At 39.1% G+C, this 13,836-nt stretch overlaps 1 protein-coding gene across 2 annotated transcripts in view; it reads right to left on the reverse strand.

Moving 5' to 3' along the window:
- Positions 1-13,836, reverse strand: part of RUNX1T1 (RUNX1 partner transcriptional co-repressor 1) — a 123,017-nt gene that overhangs the window by 925 nt on the left and 108,256 nt on the right. The gene's annotated exons all lie outside the window — the stretch shown is intronic.

Here is a 13,836-nt window from a genome sequence, read left to right on the forward strand (position 1 = left end):
TAATTGTCCAAACTTTTCGGCCAACAACTGTTATGGCATCTAGCAAATTGGCTGAAACCCTTTTAGTTTCTAATATAAAATCCCTTCCTTTCAGCTTTGCTATCTTCATATCTAAATTCTCCATTCATCCATATTAACAACTGTTATATCCATTTTTTTCCCCCTTCTAACACCAATAATACCACAATAATAACCCACTGCCATTGAGTTGATTCTGACTCATAGCAACCCCACAGGGCAGAGTAGAACTGCCCGCCACAGAGTTTCCAAGGAGCGCCTGGTGGATTCGAACTGCTGACTTTTTTGGTTAGCAGTCATAGTACTTAACCTCTACGCCACCAGGGTTTCCATTGTCAGACTCAAAATTATCACTCAGAGCGGAAACTTCCTCCTCTTAGATAATAACAGGACTCACAAAGGAACTACTAGGACTCACAAAGGAACTACTAGAACTCCATCTATACTAGATGCAAAGAAATATAATGTAGTAGACAAAGGGGATTCTAAAGAGCGTCAGGCAAGGTACTTTAACTCCTCCACGCATTTACTCCCTTCACCCCCACTGCAATCGGTATGCATTGTACCTCACAACCAAGTGCTAGGACAGTGTCCTTTAACCTCAGCTCCCTGGAGGGCACCCAGAATAATGCCTGGTATAAAGTAGGTGCTCAATACATATTTGTGGAATAAATCAGACCATGGCTAATTTTTCTTTGAAAAAGTGCAAATATCCAACTGGGTAAAATACTCATTATATTTGCACACAATGCTTTCCAGCTGATGAGAGCTCTTTTGTAGCTCACTGCTCTTCACAGTGACTCTGGGAAGCAGGGAAAATAGAGGACATGAGCCTGTCACTAATATCAGTGGTGCTTTCCAAGACACAAGAAAAGTGGAAATAAGGTTGCTTCCTGAGATTTAAATTGTAAGATAATCACATCACGGATCAGAGCACAAATATGCAATGCCACCTACTAGGAAGATAAGTGATGTGTTCTAGGGAAGGAGGGCGGGAGAGGAGACCAGTTCTGACTGTGCCTTTACTAACTCTTCCAGGAGGTGGTGAAAACTTAGAGAGTCGACTTTAAACTTCAATAGTTCCTTTGCCAAGGCCATCCCCATTGTGAAATGGCTTTATCAAGTCATACTAGTTTTGGGCCAATAAATTTTTTATCTTTTATCATCCTTGATTTTGATTATCTTCTTGTCAAACAAACTCCTGACTATAATTTGGTAGCCCCAGTTTTTAAAAATCCCTAAATAGATAGATATTAAAAATCTTTCCACTGTGCTCCCTGTATTTGTTTTGCTTTCAGAATGCTGGTTGTGTAGCTTCAGGTGGGCTCATGAGCTTACTGAAAATATTCCTGTGGCATGTTAGCCCATCTCCCCAATATGTACGGCTTTACCACTGTACAAAATATACAAAGGGATTTTTAGCTGTCATTCCAGCTTCACTAATAGATTAAAAAGCTCCTGGGAAGAAAGGCCAAGCCATCTTCTTCTGGAAATCAGCCAGTGAAAACACCATGGATTGCAACAGTCTGATTTCACCGTGCATGGGGTTGCCCTGAGTCAGGGACCAACTTCATGGCGGGTAACAAGAAGAGATTTTTAAGTGCAGGATGCCTGCAAATTCAAGACCTCTGGTTTAAGGCCTTCAGAAAGAGCCCAGCTCTGTATTCTAATTTCTTTACCATTCAGAAACTATGGCCCAATGTGGAGGGTAAAAAAAATAAAGTCTCTGAAACTCTGGGCAGTTGGAGGTGTTTTAACTGAAAAGAGCTGAGGAAATCTGGAAACTTGGTTGATGAGTCACTGTCAGAAATAAAAATGGAATTAAAAGTAATGATCAGTATTGGAACCGAGTAATTTTTTTTCTAATTTAACCTAGAAAATATCTCAAAGATGTGTACCTATGATCAGAAGACTCATTACCACAACTAGAAGCCCTTCTCTCTGAAAATTCATTAATCACATTGCGTGTATCGCGGTTCCACAAAGAGGAACCCTGAACAAACACAGGCCTGGCCCATCCTTCAAAGCAGCGAGGTATGACATTCAGCGCTCTGAACGAAGTTCGCTTCCTTGAGCTTTAGGCTTTTAGAAGAATGCCAGCTGGATCCTGGAATAAACTTGGCAAATAAGTGGTATTCCTAAATTACATCAGAAAATCCCAATTAGAGAACAGAGACCTAAATCCAAAACAATATTTTAAGGAAATTAAACATCTAATCTGAGTCAAGTGGCTTCTTTAGGAAATACCCTGGTGTGAGTCCTATCCTTTTTCTGGCAGCAGCACATTTTGGCAGACACAGGGTGGTTAACTGCCCAATACTCAATGGCTCCTTCAGATTGAAATCAGATGTGCACAACATTCTCAATTTAAGCTGATTAAACACACAGACTAAACCAGGTAATTACAAATGCATGTGTTGGGGAGTGGAAAGAGAGACAGAGTGGGGACTTCTTTATTTTTTAAAGTGTTTTCAAAGATGGGAACAATTTTACGAATAAAAAAATGGAATTGCGCCAACTATAGAAACAGATGTTGTGGATAGTGGAGCTGCTGGGAATTGAGGCTTCTTGCCTAGCATCCCCTGGTTCTGATCCAGGATTCAAAGGCTCTAGATAGTTTTACTTCTGGTTCCATTCTGAAGTTGCTGGATACCATTCATTTGCCACTCTCCACTGGGACAAAAACAACCTTCAGCTGTAGAAAGGTACAACAAAGAACTATTTAAATGACCTGGTGAGGGAAAAAAATCCACAACTGTATTGTTCTTAATGTTGCATTGCAATGAATGTGTAGGGAAGTTTGGCGAAAGTGTTCAAGTAACAGAAAACTCCAAAGTGCATCTTCTTTTTTAAAAGCTCATTGGAAAACAGAAAGGGCAATTTCTATTACTCTAATTCTCTGAGATGGCTCTACTGAATTTATTGTTGGCTAAGCCACACCTGCAGGACTGACATCTGACCAGAAGCACTCAGCCCCTGAACAATCACAATCCTGGAACAGTGGAGTGTGCCAAATCTTGGGAGCTCTCTAATCTGGAAAAGTTTCTAAGCTTCCTGCTATGAACAAAAGTATATATATCCATAAGGACAGGAATAAAGGCAGTCAATGGCTTAATCTGATTTAACATTTTTCAATTTGTGATTTTTATCTTCAGGCTAGTATTTTCTGATAGTTTTTATTTTATTTTATTTTTTTTTACTAACCAAGCTTTCCTTCCAGTCCTCTAAGGAATGATGCCAGTGACTGAATTACCACAACAGTGAGGAAAGCTCGAAAAGTAACACTGCAAAACAAATTTCATTCCCAAGGCTTATGACACTTTATATTCTTTCCTTATTTGCTATAATATTATTCTCTTTTTGACATAAAGAGCACTTCTTATTTGAAAAATTGGAATAAGTCCAGTTGACCCAAGTAAGGCTGTGAATCAGATGAAGAGCCTGAACCTGAATACAACCCTCCCCCCTTTGCCAAATGTACTAAATACAAGGGTATTTTGGAAATGGAAGTGAAGGTGTAAAACTTTGGAATGCCAAAGCTATATATCAAAGATTTTTAATACCTTATCTCACATTAGCAATGCTCTCATCTTTTCCTTTATGTTGTTTTTTAGATACACGGAGAACAGTCTTTCTGTCTCTGCTGGCAAAATGTAACCCTTCTGGTTCTTGCTTTAAAGGAAGAACCCTCTTGGGGGACAAGACACTTTCTCATGAAGTTACACGGGTCTTACATACCCTTTAAGTTTCCATTAACACTCATACACAGCTGATACTCAATAAATTTAAGTAGAATGATTATAAACAAAAGTCCCAAAATATAAAGAGCGAGCTCTATGGAAGGCAACACACTGATGAATTCACAGTAAGATAACATCTTACATTTGCATTGAACTCCACAGGTTAAAATCACTTTCACCTATATTTTGCAGCTTAGGAAACTGAGGCCCAAAGAATAAGCAATGAATAAATAACTTGCCCAGTAAATGATTTGCCCAAAGTTACATAGATATGACATTGCACAGCCAAGATTGGATCAAACCAGGTCTCTGGACAGCAAATCAAGTATTCTTTCCCAAATGCCATCCTTCGTCAATTCCAGATCTCTTCTTAGAGCCCATTTTGGCAGGAACATGTTTGGAAGAGCACTTCTGACAGTGGAGAGAGGTTGGACCAGGGAGTTGGGGGCACCAGAGACAAGGTGTCATGGTGTGTAATAGAAATGGCACAGGCTTTTTGAGTCAGAGAGATCTGAGTTTCATTTCCAACTTTATCACTTAGTAGCTTTAGAACCCCAAGCAAGTTGTTAACCTGTTGGAATCACAGTACTTGTAAAGCAGGAATAATAACTAAAGGTTATTCAGGATTAGGTCAGTGCTAAGCACAATGTCTGATGTTCAGTTGCTAACACCAGCTTCTCCTTTGGCACTTTGATAGTTCTTGTTCCAGACTCAGCCCCTCACTACCTTCAGACCTAGAAAGCTCATTGCCCATACAGTTCAAGTTCCTTTCTTCACAAGCATTGACAGTTAAAGAGAGCGAACACTCAGCTTACTTCCCCTTAAACTTCATTAGTGACCAATTACTTTACATCAGTCCTCATTGCCATCAACCTTCCTGAAGATTCAACATTACCAACCATTTTCCCTTTGCTGTTTTAAATTCTCTTTGTTGAAATTCCCTCTAATTTTGGTTTCTAAGATACCAAAATTGTTTCTTATACTACAACTTTGTCTTTTTTTGCTTGTTAATTTCTCTCTGAATATTAGGCTGGGGAAGGGGACTCAGGCATAAAGAAATATTCTTTCCTTGCTATGGTCTTCCCTTGTCAGATCTTCTGGTTTCAACTATTACCTGTAAGAAAAGGACTCTTGAACCTGTATCTCTAGTCCTCAGTTCCCTTCTGAGCTTCGGGCTCTTATTTTCAACTGGCTGCTCTGTAGCTCCATCAGGATGCTCCTCCGTTAACTAAGTCAGTGTTCCCTAAGCCTAACCCTCTGGTGTGATCCATTTCAGACACCGGCAACACTCAGGCCCAAGACCTTTGTCATCTTACTGGAAACTCCTCTTCCTTTTAACCCCTGAAACCGTGCCAGACCAGATCCCACAGATTTTACTTCCATAGTCTCTCTTCTTTCCTTTCTAATTTCACAACTACTATTGAAATTCCTTAACGCCCTTCCTGCTAGAATAGCTTTGTGTGTGTGTGTGTGTGTGTGTGTGTGTGTGTGTGTGTGTGTGTGTGCCTGAATGGCATGCTACAACAGAAGATTTATTCAGTTCACTCAGAAAACACTGGCAAAATAAATTTCAATTGCACATTCACAGATACAAGCTTCAAAGTATAAAGTTGTATATAACAAAAAATACAGGTACTATTTTACAACAATAACTCACAGATACACACTAATGATAAGCTAATGTCACAAAGAATTGTAAACATTTTGCACACTTGTCAGTCCTTTCTTTTAGGTAAAGTGCTGTTTTGATGACAAATAATTAACAGATACACACTAGAGTGAACTATTTCCAGACAATAAAAAAAAAAAAAAAAGTTTTGGTTTGTTTTTTTCTTGTCAACATAAATTTTATCAAAAAAAAAGAAGAATCAATAAAAGTGTCTTACAGGCCAACTACAGATACATTCCTGGCCGGTAAAATGATGTTGGATACGCTTTGAGTGTTACATAAAAAATTAACATGAAAACTTTTCAGTGATATTTTATACATAATAAATGACAAGTTTATATCTTTAATCATTTCTATCCCTGAATAAAGGAATTAGGTATGATTTATTGGCAGTTGTGTAATTGAACTAACTGGTGTTTCTTCTCTTTCTCTCACTCTTATATTGTTACATGAACATTACACTGCTCAATTGTAAGGTGACTTCTTAAATAAAATACTTCTACATATCTCTTTTGCGCCTCTCAACCACCTTGCAAAGTCGGTCACATAAACCTTATCTCAATTTTTCAGATGAGAAAAGCAGAGATACAAGAGGTGACCAACTCAAGATCATTCCATACCCAGTACCCTACGCTACACCATGAATGTCTCTGGAATCAGACAGCTGGACTTTAATTAAATGAAATAAAAAACATCTTATTGTAACACAGCTTTTTAGGTCTTGTTTTGAGAGCTCCAAACTCCTCTGGGAATCAACTGTTCTAATCAGATTTGTCAGCATTTTAACAGGACCCAACCTATGAGCCCTTTGTATGGTAACTACGTTCTATTCAGAGTCTACAGACGTGACATTTCCACCAATTGTGCCACACTGCACAGGTTCCAATGGGGATGGCTCCACTAATTCTAGAAAGAGTGATGAAGATGAACCTTTCAGAGTGATTTCCTCACACTATCAGATCCTAGCAGGCTCTGGAAATGCAAAATTTAAAGACCAATTCAATCAATGTTGTTCGATGTCACAAAACCAAACAAACTGTATATAAACTGTGTAGTTCTTCACCTATATCTAAGAATAATGAATGAAGGCTGTTCTAACTGGGGAAGGGGGCATAATTTTTGTGGCTTAAAACTAAAAACTAATTATTGGAACAGTGTAACAACCATTATGTTTCTATCCCCATTTCCAATCATTTACTTCTATCACATAAGCCTTCATCATCTAAGTGTGAATCTCAAAAAACTACCATAACATGTTCTTTTGAAATAGCCCAAATCTGACAGTGACAGTGTTCATTGGAAAGAACTATATATGTATATGGATAGGAACTGGAAACGAACATGGAAAAAGTAAAACAGTTTGAGGTGGCAGGATCTGGAGAAATTCTTTTCTTTTGATTTGCACTAATGCTGTATTATTCTTGGTGAAATATAGACCACATTATAAAAAAAGCAAGTACATAAAATATACTGCTTAGGAGTCTGCCCAAGTCCAGCGTCATTTCTAACTGTTAATAACAATTAATAGTTTATAAATCCAAGTAAAATTAGAGAACTGGGCATAAATAATCTGAAGAAAGCTCAATAAGGAAATAGATATATATACTAGCACACACTCAGGGGGTTAAAAAAATACTACTATTGTGTGGTTAGAAATGCTGGTGGCGTAGTGGTTAAGAGGCATGGCTGCTAACCAAAAGGTTGGCAGTTCAAACCCACCAGGAGTTCCTCAGAAACGATATGGGGCAGTTCTACTCTGTCCTACGGGGTCGCTATGAGTCGCAATCAACTCGACAGCAACGGGTTTTTTTTTTTTGTTGTTGTTGGTTTATTGTGCAGTTATAAAGACTAAGGCCTTCCCATCCATTAGAGCCAGGCAAACTAAGCTGAGGCCCAGCTCATGTTTACTGGCTCTCAGACCCTGAGTAAGTTACCTAAAACCTCCAAGACTCAGCTTTCTTACTTGCAAAATGAAGAAAGTAACACTATCTACTTTGTCAGAACTGATCCAAGGATGGAATGAGCTTGAGTATAGAAAACATTTTGTACCAAGCCTGGTACAGGCCAAATATTCATTGTAGATCTTCTTATTTCACAACAGGAAAAATTAACTTCATGTTATCCCCAATGCCTATGCTGACCACAGGTTCCAGTGTGCCTGGGGCAGCCCTGGCTTATAGGGCTGCTATGTCCTGGCATAGAGCATCCCCTTTTACTCTGACAAGTACACCAGTTTGCATGATAACTTATCTGGTGGAACGACAGAGAACGCCCACATGTTATTCATCCCTGTCTCCATGCCTTTTTTCCTATTGTTTTCTCTGGCTAAATATTTTCAACTCTTCTTTCTGAAACTTTTCCATCCTTTACTGCTTACCTTCTAGAACCCCTGGTTTTTCTAAGCAAAATGAGCATATTAGCTCTACTTTACAAGTATGAAAACTGAGATAGAAGGAAGAAAGCTAAACTCAGAAATCACAGAGAAAAGAATTCAGGGATATCTGTACTTAGGGAAAAAAATCTCAGAAGAAACATATGAACACCACAGCTAGGCCTAGAACTCTGGTCTTCTAATTCCAAAGTTCAGGTTCCTTCTTCAAAGTGCTATGAAAGGGAGAGACAATATAATAATTCATGCATTTATATTACCTACATATCTATTTTTACAGATGCAGATAACACAGAACACATACGATTTATGTGAGGCAGATGTCTACCATAGGAAGTGGTTTCAAATAAAGGGGGGCAAAATGGGAAACATTTGGCATATCTTGTGACATGAAGGACAGTGAGATATATGAACGGATAACAAAATCTGTTGCATTATAGCTCTCAAAACACTTCAAATTAAAACAATGATTAAAAAGAAATCTTCTAAACAATCCTATGATCTAAGCAAATAACATCCCATCCCTTAAGAAATGGCACTGAAGGAAATGAGGTGAATTGCCCAGGAGCCCCTGATAATGGTAACTGAGCTGGGGTCAGAATTCAGGTCTTCCTAGACCTCTTGGATTTTTTGACCACACCCATCTGCCTCTGGGCTCTTCTAGCAACAGAGGACCATCTAATCAACTGAATATGGCTTTAAGTGGCATAACCACATAATTTATTGTCCAAATCAAGACTCTTGAAAGCAAAAGGGGGCACTCTTCATACCTACATGGGGACAAGAGGCGTAAATTGGGACAGTCCCACTCATACTGGGATGTATGGTCACATTGCTTCCTGTTTTTCAGAGACCTATATATACTACAATGTGCTATACTGTTTTTCATATCAGACAGGTTTGACCTATTTAAAAGCCTTATTTACCCACCCTAGTCCAAAGTAAAGATTTATCTGTCTAGTTGGATTAAATATGTAATTTGAGCTTTTAAATGCTTTAACTTGTTTATACAAAAAGAAACGAGGAAGGGTTACTGTTATGGATTGAATTGTGTCCCTTAAAAATATATCTTGTAAATCCTAACCTCTAAGCCTATGGTTTCAATTTCATTTGGGAAAGTGTTGCCTTTGTTATGTTAATGAGATAGGATTACTGTAGGGTGTGCTTCAAGTCAATCTCTTTTGAGATCTAAAACAGATTAAACAAGCAAGCAAAAGAAGAGATGGGGGAAGAGAGATCCCAAGTCACATGAAGATCACCCAAGAGCAGAAGCCCAGAAGAGACAAAGGACTTTCCTCCCAAGTCCACGAGAGAGAAAGCCTTTCCCTAGAGCCAGCACACTGAATTCAGACTTCTAGCCTCCTAAACTGTGAGGAAATGAATTTATGCTTGTTAAAGCCACCCATTTATGTTATTTCTGTTATAGGAGCACTAGGTAACTAAGATAGAATTGGGGACCAGGAGTGGAGTACTGCTCTAACAGATACCTAAAATGTGGAAGCGGTTTTGGAATTGGGTAGTGGGTAGAGGCTAAAAGAGCTTTAAGGTGCCTAATAGTAAAAGCCTAGATTGCCTTGAAGTGACTACAGCTAGAATTCTGGATGTCAAAGGCAATTCTGGTGAGGGCTCAGAAGGTGAGCTACACACAAAGTCTCTATCATCATAGAGAATACATACGGCACCAGAAACCAAATGCTGCTAGAAATGTAGACGTTTAATATGCTTCTAGTGAGGTTTTAAAAGAAAATGATGAGCATGTGATTGGACGACGGAGGAAGGGGGATGCTTTCTATGTAGTAGCAAAGAGCTTGTCTGAATCATGTTCAAATAGTTGTTAGAAGGCAGAACTTGTAAGTGACGAACTTGGATATTTGGCTGAGGAGATTTCTAAGCAAGGTCTTAAAGGAGCCACGTGGTTTTCTCCTTGACCCTTACAGTAAAATGAGAGAGGAAAGCAACGGACTTAAAAACGAACTATGCAAAATGAAAACAAAACTTAAAGATTTGGGAAATTCTGCCTTGCAGAGGCTGGCACGTTCCAACTCTGTAGGTCAGCCATAAGGCTGGAGGCTTTTCTGACTCACATGGTTGCAGGGGCTGACGAACCCAAAATTGGCAGGTCAGGCGGTAGGCTGCTTGCTTACGTCCCAAGAACTGGAGGTAAGAGGAGGATGAGTTGGATGCAGGACCAGGAGCGGGTAAGCTTTGCCAGACATCCATATATACTGGATGCAGGCCACACCCCCAAGGAAACTCCCCTTTCAATTGATTGGCTGCTCACATTTGATCACAAAATGGAAGGTAAGTACATAATATCTGCCAAATCACTGAGAATGGCCTAGTCAACTTGACACATAACCTTAACCATTATAGTCACCTCTTTTCATACACCTTGGGCAGAACGAAGGCAGAAAGTTACTAAGGTTTTTCAAATAAGGCTACCTGATATGCACTGAAAAACCATGACTCTTCTTCTTTTCCTTACAGCTAATCAATCCCCAAGTCCTCGCAATTCTATCTAGTAAGTATCCAGCCACACATCTGATTTTCTCCATCCTCAGTAGTACTACCCTCCATCCAATCATAATCCTCATCTCTCCAGGACTACTGAAACAAACTGATCCTTCCTTCTTGCTTCCGTTAATCTCTCTCCACACTGCCACCTGAGTGACCCTTTCAAAATGCACACCAGTCACACGAGCATCCTGCTTTCAAAGCCCTGCAAAAGTTTGCCTTACCTCCTCCCCTCTTCTTCCCTGAATGGAGGCGTGCACAGGCCACTTGGAGGAGGAGGCTGTGATGAGGCATGCGGGTGCTTCTGGAGGCTATTGCCCAGTTCCTGATTATCCTCAGGTATCAGTTGAAACAAAATTTTTCCCAGAAGCATTCAAACTAAACTCTGTGATTCTTATAATCTATATAGTTATGTGACTCCTCCGATAAATTACAGTTAACCTGAAGGCAGGAACGATGTCTACCTCATTTGCCATTGTACCCTTAGCACCTGGCACTACCCATGACATAGAGTAGACGTACAATGATGCGTTATTGAACGAATAAATGAATAAATGGTATGAGTAATTTAGAGGTACGTGTATTAAATAAAAAACCTTCCTGGGCAGGTCATACAACATGTGATTATTTTAGGATGTCTATTACTTTCCGACTATAGTTTTAAAATCAATGATTCTTACATTTAATGAGAATATATGTGTGTATTTTTTTAATTCCACCAATTACCATGATGGCCAGGCCTCTTATTTTTTCTAAGAAAATGAAGAATAATTCATAAAATTGCTAAAACACAATGATATGTTGGCCTTATTTAAGGTTGAATGGTGTATATTCAACAAAACCTCCTGAGTATAAGAACACAGAAGAGATTTGTAGAGGTACAACTGGACTGTCTTCCAGATCAGCTGGACCATACACTCCTAGCCTAACAGATCCCCCAGCTCAGTATCGACCACAGTGAGGACTAGAATAGGGGGCTCTATTGTAGCCTGGGAGGAAAGGGCACTGGTGGGTCAGTAGTCGAATTCTGGCCTTCCACGTGGGAGACTCAGGTTTGATTCCCAGTCAATGCACTTCATGCATAGCCACTACCCATCTGCCAGTGGAGGCTTTCATGTTACTATGATGCTGAACAGGTTTCAGCAGAACTTCTAGACTAAGATAGAATAAGAAGAAAGGCCTGGCAAGCTACTTCTAAATATCAGCCAGTGAAAACACTATAGATTACAATCGTTCAGTCTGATCCATAACCAATCATGGGGATGGTGCAGAGCTGGACAGTGTTTTGATCCATTGTATCTGGGGTCACCATGAGTCAGGGGCCAACTCAATGGCAGCTAACGACAACATCCTAGCCCAAGAATGCCAGAATTATCCTAGCTCTGTCTGGGAGGGGCACAGGGAACTTTCTAGACTTGGTTACTTCAACCATCGCTGTTGAGGCTGCTTTTAACAGGCTGTTGCTATTAAAAGGTGCACAATCCAGAGTGTGAAGGAAGGGCAGGTGCAGAAAAACAATGTGCCTCCCTCATAAATTTAAGAGCAAACAACTCCTGGAAAAAAAAATTTATAAATTCAAGCTATCAATTGGGCAAAAGGTACAGATGAACTGAACCCACCACCAGGCACACAAATTATCCTAGGGCATCATGGTCCCTAGGAGGACTTAGCAATGTTTCTCTGTCAAACCACTTTTATAGCATGTGTGTGCAGACTTATGGGCAAGTTTATAGAGGACTTTCATCTTCATTCAAATGAAATATTTTTTCCATCTTTCCCTCTCTTATTTTCAGGAAAATATCTACATTACTTTTGGAGAAAAAGAAGCCTGCCTAATCCTTTGAGCGTTTACTCCTCTACAAATCTTAGAAGTTGTCTTGCAGTTTAAAGGAATTAGAGGTAAGAAACCAGACCCAAGTTGTCTTTCTTTATTAGCATCCAAAAAATTACCTTGATGATCCCCATGAAAAGAAATAACAATATAAAAACTGAGAGCATGCTCGTGAGTTCAAGTTTCGATTCTGCTATTTACTAGCTGGGTTAACTTTAGCCAGTTCAATTAACTTGTATGAGCCTCAGTTTTCCTCATCTGTAAAATGGTAACATTATCATGTCTCTTAAAGTTATAACCTTATACTTAAGCCTTTGACTATATGAGGCACATTCACTAATTTTCACATCATGATAAGACTAAACCTAGTACAGGTTTAGTGGCTTCCTCAGGGTGATCCAATGTGTAAGAGATGGCTCCAGGAATGAAACCTGGCCTTCTGAATTGCAAGCAGTTTCCTCTAACATAGTCAGCTGTAAAATTCTTGGAAAAGTATCATGGAAAACCATATGAAAGATCAACAATATTAAAGGTCAATTCCCCAAGAGGACCAAGAAGAAAGAAAACAATGACTATTGAAGATTACTCATAAATTACTTCATTATATTTACTACATATCATAACTCCTGATTGATACAGTATGTTCTGATCATGTTAAACACTGGTGTCAAGAGCATATATTTTTCTGCATAGGTTTTAGTAATAAAGGTACAAAGCTTGCAGACACTGAAGGAATATAGCATGTTATTACCAGAACACAAAGATAAAAAATAGAAAAGATACAAAGGCTTAATTCACAAATCCTTCCTAGATGTTTATCTTCAGAATTTAGTGACTTTCAACACACCTAACAGCCCTACAATGTTCATGTGAAAGTGATAATGTTTTAATGATAACAACAACTGTGCCTCACAGTATTAACTTGACTAGAGCATGACAAAGTCTCTTCAAAAGATGCTAATAAAAAAAAAAGGTCCTTAAATATCTTAGCTGTAAGATGCTAATAAAATTGAATTTATGTCTAGTTTAATCCGACAATGGAAAAGTCAGCATTTAAAGGGTAGATAAATTTCCCTTTGTCCCTGTTTTCCTGAGAAACTTTCCAATGTTGAAAATCAATTCCTTTTGTCCCCTTGTTATTCATCTGCTACACATTAAATAGAAACTCTGGGCATCCAGTGATTCCCGCAGGGTCTTTCATCTACAGAGAAGCCTGGTACAAATTAAATCCTTACTCGCCCTCAGAAATTATAGATATGTAGTAGAGCAGACCATTGATTTATCAGTCCATACTTTTGCTAGGTCAGCTTGGTGTGACTTGCTATCTGGAGCCCTTCATCTAGAGTTACTTTGGGGTTCGCAGATTCTGATGTTGTCTTAATTAACACAGATCTTTACTATATTGCCGAATTTATAAGCTATATTTTAAAATACATTGTCTTATACACTGTGTTTTAGTTACTTCCCAGACACTTGTAAAAGAGCCATTTAAGCTACATGTGTAGCAACGTTAAGCCATGACAGGACCATGATAATGCTTATCACAAATAACATGGAAATGCAGACTATGCACAAGATCTCTTAGAAATGTGTAACTGAAGCGAACGTTGCTTTAGCATTAGACTTTAGCACCAACGGTGAAGGAAACAGCTGCAATCCCAGGTATGCAATGCGT

This window comes from Loxodonta africana, chromosome 14, assembly GCF_030014295.1.
Source record: "Loxodonta africana isolate mLoxAfr1 chromosome 14, mLoxAfr1.hap2, whole genome shotgun sequence".
Classification (NCBI taxonomy): Eukaryota; Metazoa; Chordata; class Mammalia; order Proboscidea; family Elephantidae; genus Loxodonta; species Loxodonta africana.